Here is a 13,741-nt window from a genome sequence, read left to right on the forward strand (position 1 = left end):
AGGGAAAACAGCCAAGCCCATCCTTATCACCTCTGGAGCCAATTCCCACAGGGATGGGAGGTCAATGGAAATTGGGCAGCAGCTGCTTCTTGCTGTGGATGTGGACACCCCGAGCCAGGCTGGGGACACAGGCTGCCATTCTTTAGTGCAAAATCCCATTTTTAGGTAGCTGAAGCAAGCCTGCAGACAGATATCTGTGCAAAACAAACATGGGAGCTTAGGCTGGGCTGGGATGGAGATTTCCTCATCACCATGCAGCACCTGCTTTGCTGCCACCACACACACTGGCACAGTCACAGTTTTATTTTCTGATATCAAATGTACTTTTAGAGTACCAGAGATGACATATACATTGTAAGTGCAGGGCTAAAGAACTCCTATTAATGTAAAATTAATGACTAAAGATGCCTGAGAATTCTTTCTCACCAAGAAAAAGACAGTTACAAGAACCTGGATTTCCAAGTCAATTATCAGACCAAGAAAAACCTAGAATCTTAACTATAATAAGTGCATTAAAATAAACCAAGACATTTTCAAGTGCTTTCTTTTTAAAAAAAGTATGAGAAAAAAATTAAAGTATTGACTGCCTAAAAATCCTTTTGAAAATAATGCATTTATTTACGGAGAAAACAAAATTTCCTTTTCCTTGCCATGGTTGATAGACACCTTGCCCTAGCCATGCCTTACCAGAGGGAAAAAGGGATTTTATTACAAAGGCATGAAATTCAGGTTGAACTCCTTTTGCAGATGAATGTAGAGATGTAGAATATGGTAGTATTGAAAAATAAAATTTATACAGGGATTAAAAAAAAATTTATTAATATTGCTTTGGCTTTCAGGAAAGTGGATGGAGTAGTGGGTGGAGTAGTGTTGGGGAAGAACTCTGGGAATGGCTGTACTGGCCCAAAACGAACCAACTTTTCCCTCCTTTGTACCACCCTGCTCTTTTATGTCCTCTGCCAGTAAACCCAGGGCTGATTTGTATAAAATAATTCCAAATAGAAAAATAAAAGTGGACATTTTCTATGCTGCACATCACTTGAGAAATCCCTGACAGACTCAGGATTTGCAGGAGACTGAATTGTTAACTTCTAGAATTACAAATCAAGCATCATCCCATATGGCACTACTTTTCAAATGACTTTCCTGTAAATCACAAAATCAGAAGTCTGACTCATCAGCAGTGCCACTGTCTGTGGCCATGACATGAATCTAGGCTCCTCACAGAGCCAAAGAATTTACAATATCCCTGTTAGTGAGCTGGGAGTAACTCTGGACTAACCCAATTCTCCTTCTGTGTCCTCCCTTTTATTTTAAATTCTTTTTTACTTTCTCAAGAGTTTACTTTTATCTTGTGTGTCTTTTCTGGAGCTCCTTGGCTCCCCTCCAGGTGAATACAATACCCAGTAAACATTCATTTTTCTGTAAATTTTATGCAGACTAACAAGGACATCACCAGCATCAGCTGTACCAGAGCCACGCTGCTGTTGTGGTCCTAATTTCCATTATTCCTATTTTATCTATTACCAATTATTTAAACAAGATGACCTTATTTAAATGAAACATCTTCCTTCCATCTCCCTTGTCACAGGACCCAGAGTCAGGCAGAATCTGGAGGTAAATCTGCTTTTTGTGACACATCAGTGAATAAAACAGGCCATGTCTGTAACAAGGGAGCTTTGTTTTATCACAGCAGAATTTCCTCTCTTCCTCACATTTGCTTTTTTCCTGGAGCATCCAAACAATACCTTTTTCTTCCATATTTATTGTACTCCATCAACAATTCTGAATATCCCCCCTCTCCATGTTTAGAGTAGACCTGTGTAAGCTTTATCCTATGGACTCCTAGTACATGAACTGAAATATAAAAATCAACTCTGCAGCATCACCACCAAATCCCATTTCAAGCAGAGTGGCCAACTGAGTCAGTCACAGGAATCAGGACAAATAGAGGGAACTTCCTTGAGCTTCCCAGGGTTTTCCAGCACATTAATTTGATATATTGTTACTGAGAAATATTACACCTGTGTAATATTACACTTCAGCTTTCAAAAATACAAAGACTCTATAAGAATGACAGGATAAAATATGATTTCTTCAGTAATTCCAAGTGTGAATTCGTTAAAATTTGCAGTAGAGAAGGGAGTAAGCTTTGATCCACACTGCAGCATCCCCATAGCTCACTCCTGAGATTATTTCATTGCCATCTGAAGCACGTATGGAGACACAGGGCCTGCTCTAATTACAATATTGTAGTTTTGACTGACAGACAATATGTCTACAATCAACTCATTTGAAAGCCATGTGTTGCGACAGTTCCTTGTCCGACTCCACAGTGCAGAACCAAGACAAATCAGTGCCTTGTTACTCTGCACTAATCCCACAGCTAAAAAAAATAAAAATCTCAGGAAACACATGTACACACAAAGAACAGTGGGGCCAAGAGGTACCCCAGTTTCTTTTTTATCTTTTCCTAATTGTTAACATCTGCTGACTCCTCAAACACGGCCAGAGCTTTTGAAAACAACACTTCAAGACCTGTAAACTCCAAAACAACTCATTCCAAACTTCCCAAGCGCTCTAAACAAAGTAAATTTGAATGTGAAAATTTAAAATCACCATTTTTGAAATCACAAGAAACCCCACATTATCACACTTATTCCTTACTCACACCAATATATCCCTTACTGAAACAATGTTTTTATTCTGACCTCACACCGGCCTGGATAAGTATAATTATTATGCAGCAGAATATGACAGAGATATCTGTCATTAGTAGAATTTCTGGAATTTTGAACATACATTTCAATAGCCTGAGTGGACCTAGCTTGGCAATTTAGCTGACCCTGGAAAAGAGTGCCTTATGTTCATCTTGTGCAATCTGTCCAGTAACAGATGTACACCATTAGGATGTAAAGTGAGGTGGAGGAGGATGGGAACAGCAGGAGAAGAGTCAGGCCATTAGCAGAGGAGCCATGAGCTTCCCCAGGCCAGCACCAAGGGAGACAGCAACCTACAAATCACTCCAAACAGGTTTTCCCAGTAAACCTGTGATAAACAAATTACTATTTCTGAGGCGTTGCACTTACTTTATGGTAAATGATATGTAAACACATTATAAAAAATGAATTAAGAAAAAAAAAAAGTGAGTCCCTGCAGCGTTTGTGGTGAGAGCAGGAGGTGGGAGCAGGCTGCAGAGAGGTCCAGGTGTGACAGGGGGGCAGCAGAGGATTCAGCCAGTCCCAATCGCTCCAGAGCTTTGCTCTCCCCTCCAGCTCACAGCAAACAGCAAAGCCCGGGGTGCTGGAGTTCCCAGGTGAGGAGCTGGTGCTGCTGAGCTGCCCCAGCAGCAGGCACAGCCTGGCAGTCATTCACCCACCTGATAAACACCAGCAGCGCACCGGGAGGGAGGCTTTAATGGCTTCAACGTCCTTCCCACCAATTTCTGGGAAATTTTCTCACCTTTGTTTATTCAGTTAATACCACAAATGTGTAAAACCAGACAGGACTCGCAATTAATTGGTTTTTAAAGTGTTCAAAGTGCCACTTTCCAGGATTATCGCAACATAAAAATATTCATCATATCTGCCCACACCAAATGTTGATATAAATTATTAATTTAAGGCAAATGTGACAATTAAGCAGATTTATTAGCCTTAATACATCATGCAATTACTAAATGACTTCTTTTTAAAGCTCATCTTCTCTCTTTCTCTGCAAGCAAAACTGCTTTTGCTTTAGGTACCATATTTTATTTATTGATACACATCGTCTTGAGAATGAGCCATCCAAGTTAAATTTTGTAGTGACAGCATTCAATTAACACAGAAACAAAGTACAGATACTTATTAGCATCACAATAGCAGTCTCCAGGGAGGAAAAAAGTGTCTTCCAGGCAGAGTTTTCAAGTAAATAATTAACAGACAAAACAATCCCTGAAACTGTAGCTAAAGCGCCCTTCTATTTGCATTTTTAGTACAGGGACCTCTAATTGACCAGGGTTGGATTGTTCCTCCCTAAAATAGCCCTTTTTGCCACGAGGCTAAAACCACAGATGGGAGAATAATGATCACATTTGTGTTTGCCTTGTCCATGGCACAATGGCTATTTTGTCAATAACAGAACTTCAGGATTATGATTTTTATGTTTTCAGAGGTATGAGAGTCCCTGGCTGTCAGCATATTAGAAATATAGATAAAAATTTTTAAATATACTTAATTGTAATAAACACATATGGAACATGGCTCTGTGGACAACTCTGGTCTTTACCACAAACTCAACTTATTCACCACATATTCCTTTGGGTGTCCTTTATACAAAACAACTGTGGTTGTGGTTTAGGGTTTTTTTTCCCCCTCACACATTACATGTTGCTCTGGGAGCTTAAAATATTGTTTTCAGCTGAGGAAAAGGAAACGTCAGGGATAATTTTGATAAATGTGAGCCATCTCATATTTTCTGTTAACAAGTGCTTTGTGTGTCTAATAACATGCACCTGTGAAGCTGATTTTTCTTTTTCATGTGACCTCACAGAACTAAAAAGAGGCTGTGCCTTCTGCTGGGGCAATAACATTGATGGAAAGACTTCATAAACACAGAGATAGATGGTCCCACCCTGTGCACCGTCCCTCTCCTGGGTTTGGGGCTTGTTCTCAGGATTTTTCTGGTGAAGAACAGACCTGGACCCACAGACAGAGGTGGGATGAGCATGCCAGGCTCAGCCTGAAGTGGGCTGGGCTCAGCTCAGCTCAGAGATCAGTGCAAAACCCAAATCCATACAAGATCAAACACTGGACTCAATGCTCTTGGAGATCTTTTCCAGCCTAAGACTTTAAAGCTGTTCCTCCAGGAACTGAACTCTCTTTACACAAAAGAAACCCAGTGATTCCTCCTTTCTAACAGACTCTTTCTAGGAGGTGATAAATGCTACAGAGCAGTGAGAATTTACACTAATCTCATCAATATTTGGAGTGCTAAAATGCCCAGTGTATTATTCCCAGTGTATTATTCCCAGTGTATTATTCCCAGTGTATTTTTCCCTGTAGAGAATTTCCACTAATCTCATCAACATTTGGAGTGCTAAATGCCCAGTGCATTATTTATTCCCTGTCCAGGGTATTATTACCTTTGATAATGCAAACAGCCTCGAATTGTGGAGTCCAGGAAAATTCACTGTGGTTCCAACGTCCTTTGCTTTTCCAGCAGATTTCCCAGGGACAAAGTTCACAGCTCTTCCCTCCTGAGCTAGCAGCCAGCCCTGTTTCCCCACAGGGATAAGCTGTGGGCTTTTCAAGCTCCCTGCCAAAATTTCCCAGCTCTATTGGTTAGGGATGAATAGGGAATGGTACATTGCCTTGTTTTGTGCTGGTGGTTTTTCGATTCTGTTCTTCTGGGGATAAGACATTAAAAAGAAAGAATAAATCCTGATACAGAGAATACCCAACGAAACAAAATAAAATATAAAACTTGATTTTTTTCAAAAATTCATATTTCCTACAGAACTTCTATTTGATACCTTTGTCACAAGTGAAAGCTGCAAAGTTTCTGTTTTGAAAGGTGTTTCATTTTTTTGTCATGAAAAGGCTCCTGTGAATCCAGGTAAATAGTAATGAGTTTCTCCCAAACACTTGACAACTACAAAAGAAGTGAATATCCACTGGCTAATAAGAATTAAAAAGAAAATTGTAGCCTACCTGGTTTCCTGTTAAAAAGAGTTTCCTAAGCAGAATCAGTAGATCTCCAAGTGACAAAATATTTCTGCTTTAGATGAGACAACTTTCTCAGCTTTAAAGAAGTTCTTTAGAAAACTAAAAACGTATCATATAAATTTTCTCCCACACTGAGCCTAACATTAAAACAGTTCACAGTTAAAAGAACTTTGTCTTGTACTATATTAATTTGTACAAACTTTAGACTACAATTCAATGTGTCTGTGAAACCTCATTCACTAGAAATTTTCTTTTTAAATTAAATATCTTCTGGTCATTTTTTAAAATTATTCCATCTCTGCTTCTAAACTCCTCTAAGCAGGCTTGTTTTATTTTAGGAGTGCTCTTTTGGTCAATTATTTAAATTGTAAGGCTGCACAACAGGATATGGTCTGTAGGGATTTTTTATGTATCAATGGGTCATTTATTTATGAAATTTCTGTGCTCTATGCCTGCTAAAATATTGATGTTCTTCCCCTTTGCTCCTTTCTCTGATTTAAGTAAAATGGTAAGTATTGAATTGAATTAATTTAAAGATTAGCCATTATAATGAAGTCTTATTTAATCATTAAGAGGAGCCAAAAGAGACAAAATGTGGCTGACAGAGTTTAGTTTGGAGCAGACAGAAACCCTGGGAGCAGAGTGAAGCTTTTGTAAAGTCTCACCCACATTCTGGTTTAAATATTAGGTTAATTTTCCTGAGGAAGGAAATGTCAGTGTCACCTGCATCCCTCATCCCTGTCCCTCCTGAAGAGGTGACAATATTATTATTAATATAATAATAATTATTATTTAATTATAATACATAATACTTTATGTATTAAATATATTTAAATAGTTATATAATAGTTATATAATATTCAATGATAATTATCTATAATTATATAGATAATATATAATATATATATAGATACTATATATATATAGTAATACTTAATATTATTATTATTAAACATAATATTAGTATCATCCCTGTTGATTATTATTCACTTGATTTTCACCTTTTAAACAACATCCATGGCTAGCTAACAGTGTTCAGGTAATTTAATTTTCCTAAAAATCTTGCAAATGTCTAATTCTCTTTTAATATGTTCCTGAAGCCTACCATTCATTTATGGCAAATTATCACTCATTATCTATTTTGTGATTTGCTGCTGCTCTCTTTTACCAGAGATTCTCATGTTAGTAAAACATTTCCTAGCTAGCACAGCTTTCTAATTTAATTCCTGTTTTTTTCATCCATACATGAGAAATGAGCCTTGCTGGCCAAGCTGAGTGATTGGTGTGAATGCCTGAGGTGTCATTTTTAAAACAATGAATTATTAGAAGAGCTAATAGGAGCAACCTATGATGATACAGTGTCAAGCAAGGCTATTTGTCCTTCATAATCCCTGCCTTTATGGGTTAAAAATAGTTGTATATTCAAAAGCAATCTGAATTTCAGTGTCTCAGTTGTTGGTATGTCAGTAATTTATCTAGAATAGTCCATACTTTGTCATAATATCCCCAAAAATATTGCAAGTTCATTTAATAGTGTGCTGTGCTTTAGAAAAATGCATAGTTCCATTTCAGGAGAAATGTTACATTCAAAGTTTTCTTGGTGTCCTTGGTATTTTGAAAAAGACAAGAGACTTTGAAATTCTAATACTTGTGTGTTTAAAGAGCTTCAGCAATTATATTAATATGAAAAAATACAAAGAGAAATTTTTCTTTTCCATAATGTAACTATAAAATACCCCACAGTCTCTGGAATAAAATGCAGCTCATGGAATAATAAAGGAAAACCTTTATGTATATATTGGATCAGCTTTGAAATATAAGTGCACAGAGGAAATTCTGGTCTGCACATCCAACAACTTCTAAAAATAGTTTCTAATGAGCAAATGGATCATGAGGCAGCCTCTGGAATCACCACAAAGGGGGAATCAAAACCTCCCTACCTGAGTCAGGGATTGACACCTGACTCTGCATTCTTAGGAAATTTGATTTTCTGTTTCAATTTTCTACTTGTAACTCCAGACTTTCACATAAATTTATAACCCAAGGAAGAAAACACCAACATCAAAATGTGCAAGTAAAATCTGGGACTTAGTGTGATCCATGAAATCCTAATTACTGAGCTGTTTACCAGAGATAAAAGCTGGCTGACAGTGCAGTGCACCAGCACAGTTTCATCACTAATTGTAATCTATCAGGAGCCATAAAATTACTCCAGAATGCTATTATGGTTTTTAATTCTGAACTGGGATTTGGAAATCTTAAGATGCTGTTTAAAAAAAGACCCCTCTCTATCTTGAAAAAAATAATCTTCTGCAAGTGATTAAAGGAAAATGAGGGATGGATGGGCTGAAGAAAGGACAGAGTGCAGGATGCAAGCAGGAGAATATGAAATATTTCAGAGCTTGCAGAATTCAGGAGCCAATTTAAGGTTTTCTCTGGATATCAGATGAGCTGGTGGGACACCAGTACAGCAGGTACCTCAGTGAGGGAAGTGCACCTAAAGCACCTTGTTAGATCCCCAACACACCTGAGGGAATGAGGGGCAACAAGTTAAAAAAAAAAAACCCTCTAATATCTATCATTGAGCATCTGCTCCATAACTTCAGTCCAAAATTTACCATTAAAATTATGCAAACAAAGGATGTAAATAATGACTGGAAAGGGTTATTCCCTAATTCTAAATTACAATGTTCTGGTAGCAGCTCAAAACAAAGCAATTTCTTTGTGCTCCAGCTCTTTCAGTGAACATTAAATTCAATTTTAGCAATCACAATTCTTATGCCATTAATCAGAATTTGGACTTTAATGCAAATAACAATATGGGACACGATGAAAAATTCCAATTCTGGGTTAGAAAACCAGGCTGGCATTGCATTTTCAGAATGATGCAGGTCAGGAATGTGGGCACAGGCTCTGGGTGCAGTGACAAAATCTGGTCACCTGCTTGGTCAGGGCAGTCAGGGACCTGCAGGAGTGAAGGAATCAGGGATGCTGGAGCCCCTGGAAAATATTCTTTACAAATCTAAAGCTGAGTTCAGGCTTGGCTTTCTGTGTGGGGATGGCTGTCCTGTGAAGGTGCAGCCAGCATGGCACTTATCTGTACCAAAAGAAGCTAAAATGTCACATCTGGAACAACTTCACTTGGTCTGTGGAAGGACCCTGGGTGAGTTCATGGAGGAAAAATCCATCCCAAGTTACCAAAGGAAGGCACATCCCACATCCCCTGTGCCCTGGGGAGGGCAACTGCTGCCAGCAGGGAAATGCTCTGGGAAAGGCTCACCCTGGGCTGGTCCTGGACATTGGCCTGAGCTCCTCAAGTGCCTTCCTGCTGAGCCATTGCACCATCACCAAACCTGCTCTGAGAGGGGGAAACCGAGAACTTTAGTGACAAAAACCAATTTATTTTTTATCTAACTATTTTTAACTAACTATTTTTTAACTAACTATTTTAAACTATTTTTTAACTAACTAAACTATTTTTAACTATTTTTTAACTAACTAAACTATTTTTTAAACTATTTTTTAACTAACTATTTTTTAGCTATTTTAAACTATTTTTAAACTATTTTTTAACTAACTATTTTTTTAACTAACTATTTTTTAACTAATTTTTTAACTAACTATTTTTTTAACTAACTATTTTTTTTCACTAACTATTTTTTTAACTAACTATTTTTTTAACTAACTATTTTTTAAACTAATTTTTTAACTAACTATTTTTTAACTAACTATTTTTTTAACTAACTATTTTTTTTTAACTAACTATTTTTTAACTAACTAATTTTTTAACTAACTATTTTTTAACTAACTATTTTTTTAACTAACTATTTTTTAAACTCTACCTCCCTGAACATCATTGTGGAGGCAGATAAAAGGTATTTCACTGCTACTTCTCCTGGTTCTGCTGTGCTGACCAGCCAGCTCTCTGACACTCTTCCCTGTGATATTTAGTTTCCCCCTGAATGAAGCAGTGTTCTTACATAAAGGGCCACTTTCTTTTCCCGGTCTTCAGGGAAAACCCCTGGCCTTAGATCTCCAAAGAACAAGTATTCACATGACTGCTTATAAAATAGCACCAAAATTGTGTTTGTCAGAATCTCCTGTAAAAATATTTTGCCTGTGCGAAACACTTTATGCCCTATGTCACAGAAAGTTAAGTTCATTGCAAGAATCCTTCTAATTTGGCAAGGAAAGTCTTTGATCCCAGATTTTACAGACAAGGCACTCTTTGACTTTTGGAGCTCAGTTTCTTAACTTCTACCTATTCTTTTATATCCTATTTGCCTTTTCTTTGATATTTCTTTTTTTTATAAATGCTGAAATTTTGCAGGTTGGGCCAATTTTCTCCACTTGTATTTTCCTTTGCTGATGGAACAATAATAATTTTATAAAATAATTTTTTAAACTACTTATAGCTCTATAGCTTGGTTAACAATTGGTTCAGAAATGAAAATTTCTATTTTTTTTCTTTGAAGCAAACCCAGCCACTGGTGTACAGAAGCAACATGAATACTTATATTTCATATTATTTTCAATAATGCAAGTTATTATTCTGACAATCATCCATCATGTAGTAGGATTGCTCAAGAAATTTAGGTAAATAAAAACCAAAAAAAATAGGGAAAATACTAAAAATTCTTTACAAATATAAAAATGGCTTCAGTTCAGACCAATATAATTAAGCTGAAAATACAGTAATATATTTTTGAAACACACCTTTCTTTAATGTGTGCTCCATGAATTTCCTCTCTGCAGTGTGCATTGAATGGAACTTCACTCCAAATATTTTTACAAAGTGCCCTAAATTTTAAGTCATGGGCAGCTTTTCATTGGGACTGAAGAAAATAAAATTATTTGGAAAAAAAAATTGCTAGAGCTCGCTGATACTGTATTAATACTAATAAATTACTAAAATTCATAATTTACCATGCACTTATTTAAGGTTTTAAGTGTTATTTGCCCATGAGATTTCAGCACAAATTACTCTGGAATTGTCTCTCCATGACCCAAGTCCATGAAGATAATGTTTCAGCTGGCTGATTGTAAATGTCTGTGTGTTGATTCTGGAACATTTTTATAGCAATAACATCGGGCTGCTTTTATGGGAGATGCTTTGTCCCTTGGCATCTGAGATGGGGATTGCACAGCACACATCTATGGAGAGCAGTCCAAACCCTGATGTCTTATTCCAAAACGTGTCACCACCCCAGATGTCTTCTTGCAAAACCCCCTGACCAACAAAAACAATTCTAAAATCATCGCACACCACTTATTTGCACTGAAATTAGGAACTGATGAGACTCTTGCTGAAAAGTTTTTTTTCTGATTTTTTTTCCCCCAAACTTTATCAGTCAAATAGAGTTCAAATTCTTTAGTTTTGTTCCCAAAGTTAGATGCTTATTTATATTATTAGAAAGCCATGCAAGTAAATCCTAGGCAGTAACTCGGGATAAGTGAACCTCATCTCTGTTTTGTGGTTATTTTGTGTATTGATGTTGCTGAAATGAGAAATCCACCCTGCAGTCCTCACAATGATTTAAGAGATGCTCAGGCACTTTTTTCACATTATTATCAGTACTTATAAAGAGTGAGAGAGGAAATGCTTATTCAAGTTACAAAAACATGAAAGAGGAAAAAAAAAAAAAAGAACCTGCTTCACGTTGATTTTCCACATTAAAATTCTTTGTCTGTTTCAAATTTAAAAGCGAGTAATAGCTAAAATATGCATTGGGCTCTGAGAGATGCAGAGCATCAGTGCAGACCCTGGTGCTCTTTTCTACCCTGAGTTCTTCAGGAGCCCAAATCCCTCAGGCTATTCCAAAAATATTCCAGCTCCTCAGTGCCATGCCAAGGCAAACCCTGCCAGAGCCACGTTTCATTCTCTGTTTGCACAAATATTGCACCAACCCTTCCGAGGACAGAGGTGTGTTTTCTTGGGTGTTTGCACTTTGCTATGTAAATTCTCAACACTCAGCACAGCCAAAAACCTGTTTCCTTCAGCTGAAATTGATACCACAGGGTTTTTTTCTTTTCTTGTCTTTTTTTTTTGTTTTGATTAAAAAATACCCAACAACTTCAGTCATTAAACCCAAGCCTTTATTATTTACATAAATTGAAGTCATGGGTATTTTGCTTGTATGTAGACTGAATTATAGTCAGTATTTTTGATAAATATGAGAGAATTCAAATGAGATAGAACTAGGTAAAATGATATATCACATTTTCTATAATTAAAATATAGTAAATCTGGAATTTCAGCAGAAAATAATCCAAATTAAGCCCTGAAATCAGCTCAGTAACAGTTCCATTAACTGAGTGTTATAGCCAAGACAGATTTTGCTTTTTTGTTAAAGAGTGAATTTGTATCATAAATTAAAAGTTTCACCTTGCTATAAGGTAACCTTTGGAAACAGGCAATTCTAATTTAAGGCTTATGTTGAAAATGAGACTTCCAAATAAAGCTCTGACAATTTTTAATTTTGTTTTTAGTAGATAAAATAAACACATCAACTGAAACCCTACAAGAGGAAAATAAAACAAGCTCTACATAGGTAATACTAAAGAAATGTGAAATATCAATTTTCAATATTTTTCCATTGAAATATTGAATTCAAAACATTGAATATTTAAACATTGGCTCTTTGGTCAGTGTACACAGGAGTGTTTCACCCCAGCTGCCTTTGCAGCTGTGTCACAGCACCATTGCCACATCTGCCATGGATTACTGCATGGAGGAGAGCAGTTTCAAGAGGAATTAAATATGGATTCAACCTTCTGGCTCAAGATGTCCCTGAAGTGCCAGGAGCATCCCTGGGGACAGGGGACAGTGGCTGAGTGCTGGCTCTGCTTTTCCCAGTACTCCAGGAGGGGCTGGGGAGAGGCTGGCGTGGCACAGCCTGGCAGGACCTGGGCTCTCAGCAAGGTGACCCTGGGGTGTTCCTGCGCCACGAATTCGTTCTTGAGAGAGGCAAGGGGCTGAGAGCAGCCTTTCATAAAGGGACACAGATGTTTGTGTTTATTGCACCACCTGAGCTAATTAAAATTCTTACCTTTTTCAAAAAAAAAAAGGAAAAAGCTCCCCGTGGGAATGAGAAGTGGCTTAAAAAAAAAAAAAAAAAAGAAATTACAGATGGGATAATGAAAAAGGACTATTTTCAAAATAAATTATTTGGTTTAGAGTTTTTGAGGAAAAAATGAGTATAGTGACAGTGATGCCCAATTTCTCAGCTTGCTTTGTTTGAATCAGGATATAAGGAAATGGATTTGTCAGAAAAGTGCCTGAAGATCCAAGGGAGATGTGGAGCACCTCGTTTGCTTGGGAGGTTTTGTACTCTACATTTGAGAGGGAAAAGAGAGGAAGAAAGGATCCTATCCTGGACACCTAAAGGTGGCAGCCTTTGGCAGATAAATACTGCCATGGTGCTACTGCTGTTACACGAATTCTAAAGATGAAAAATCTTGTTGTGCATTTCCCAGATGTTCCTGAGCTTTGCCATATCCACAGGGATTCCTGAGCAACACCCACAAGAAAATACCAGTGAAGCTACAAAAATTAATACCTCAGTTGGAGGCGCACCTATCTGACATTCTCTTTTCTTTCATTGCATGTTTTATTTTCAAGGACTAAATTCTTTTTGTAGTGAAGTAGTTACTGACTATAAATTGAACAACCCCCTCCCATATTTCAGTGAACTGCTCTTGAAACCAAAATTTCAGATAAAAGAAAAAAAATAAATCTTTAATCTGAATTAGTTTTAGAGTCAAATTCTTTTGCAGAGATAAAAGATTTCTGTTCACAGATAGGTTTCTGTTTACCTAACAACTGACAAATATTTTCTAAAGGTCTGAGAATTTTCCATACCATCTTGATACAATTGAATAGAAGACCCATTTAGACTAATGAGCATTAAGATTAAATCATTTACTCACAGATCAAAGGAGATTTTAATTATGTAAACGAGTTGTTCAGAAACACAAAGTGTTCCATTAAGCTTCACAATTAATACATACAATATTTATGAGTTCAGACTCTT

The sequence above is a fragment of the Molothrus aeneus genome, chromosome 14, assembly GCF_037042795.1.
Source record: "Molothrus aeneus isolate 106 chromosome 14, BPBGC_Maene_1.0, whole genome shotgun sequence".
NCBI lineage: Eukaryota > Metazoa > Chordata > Aves > Passeriformes > Icteridae > Molothrus > Molothrus aeneus.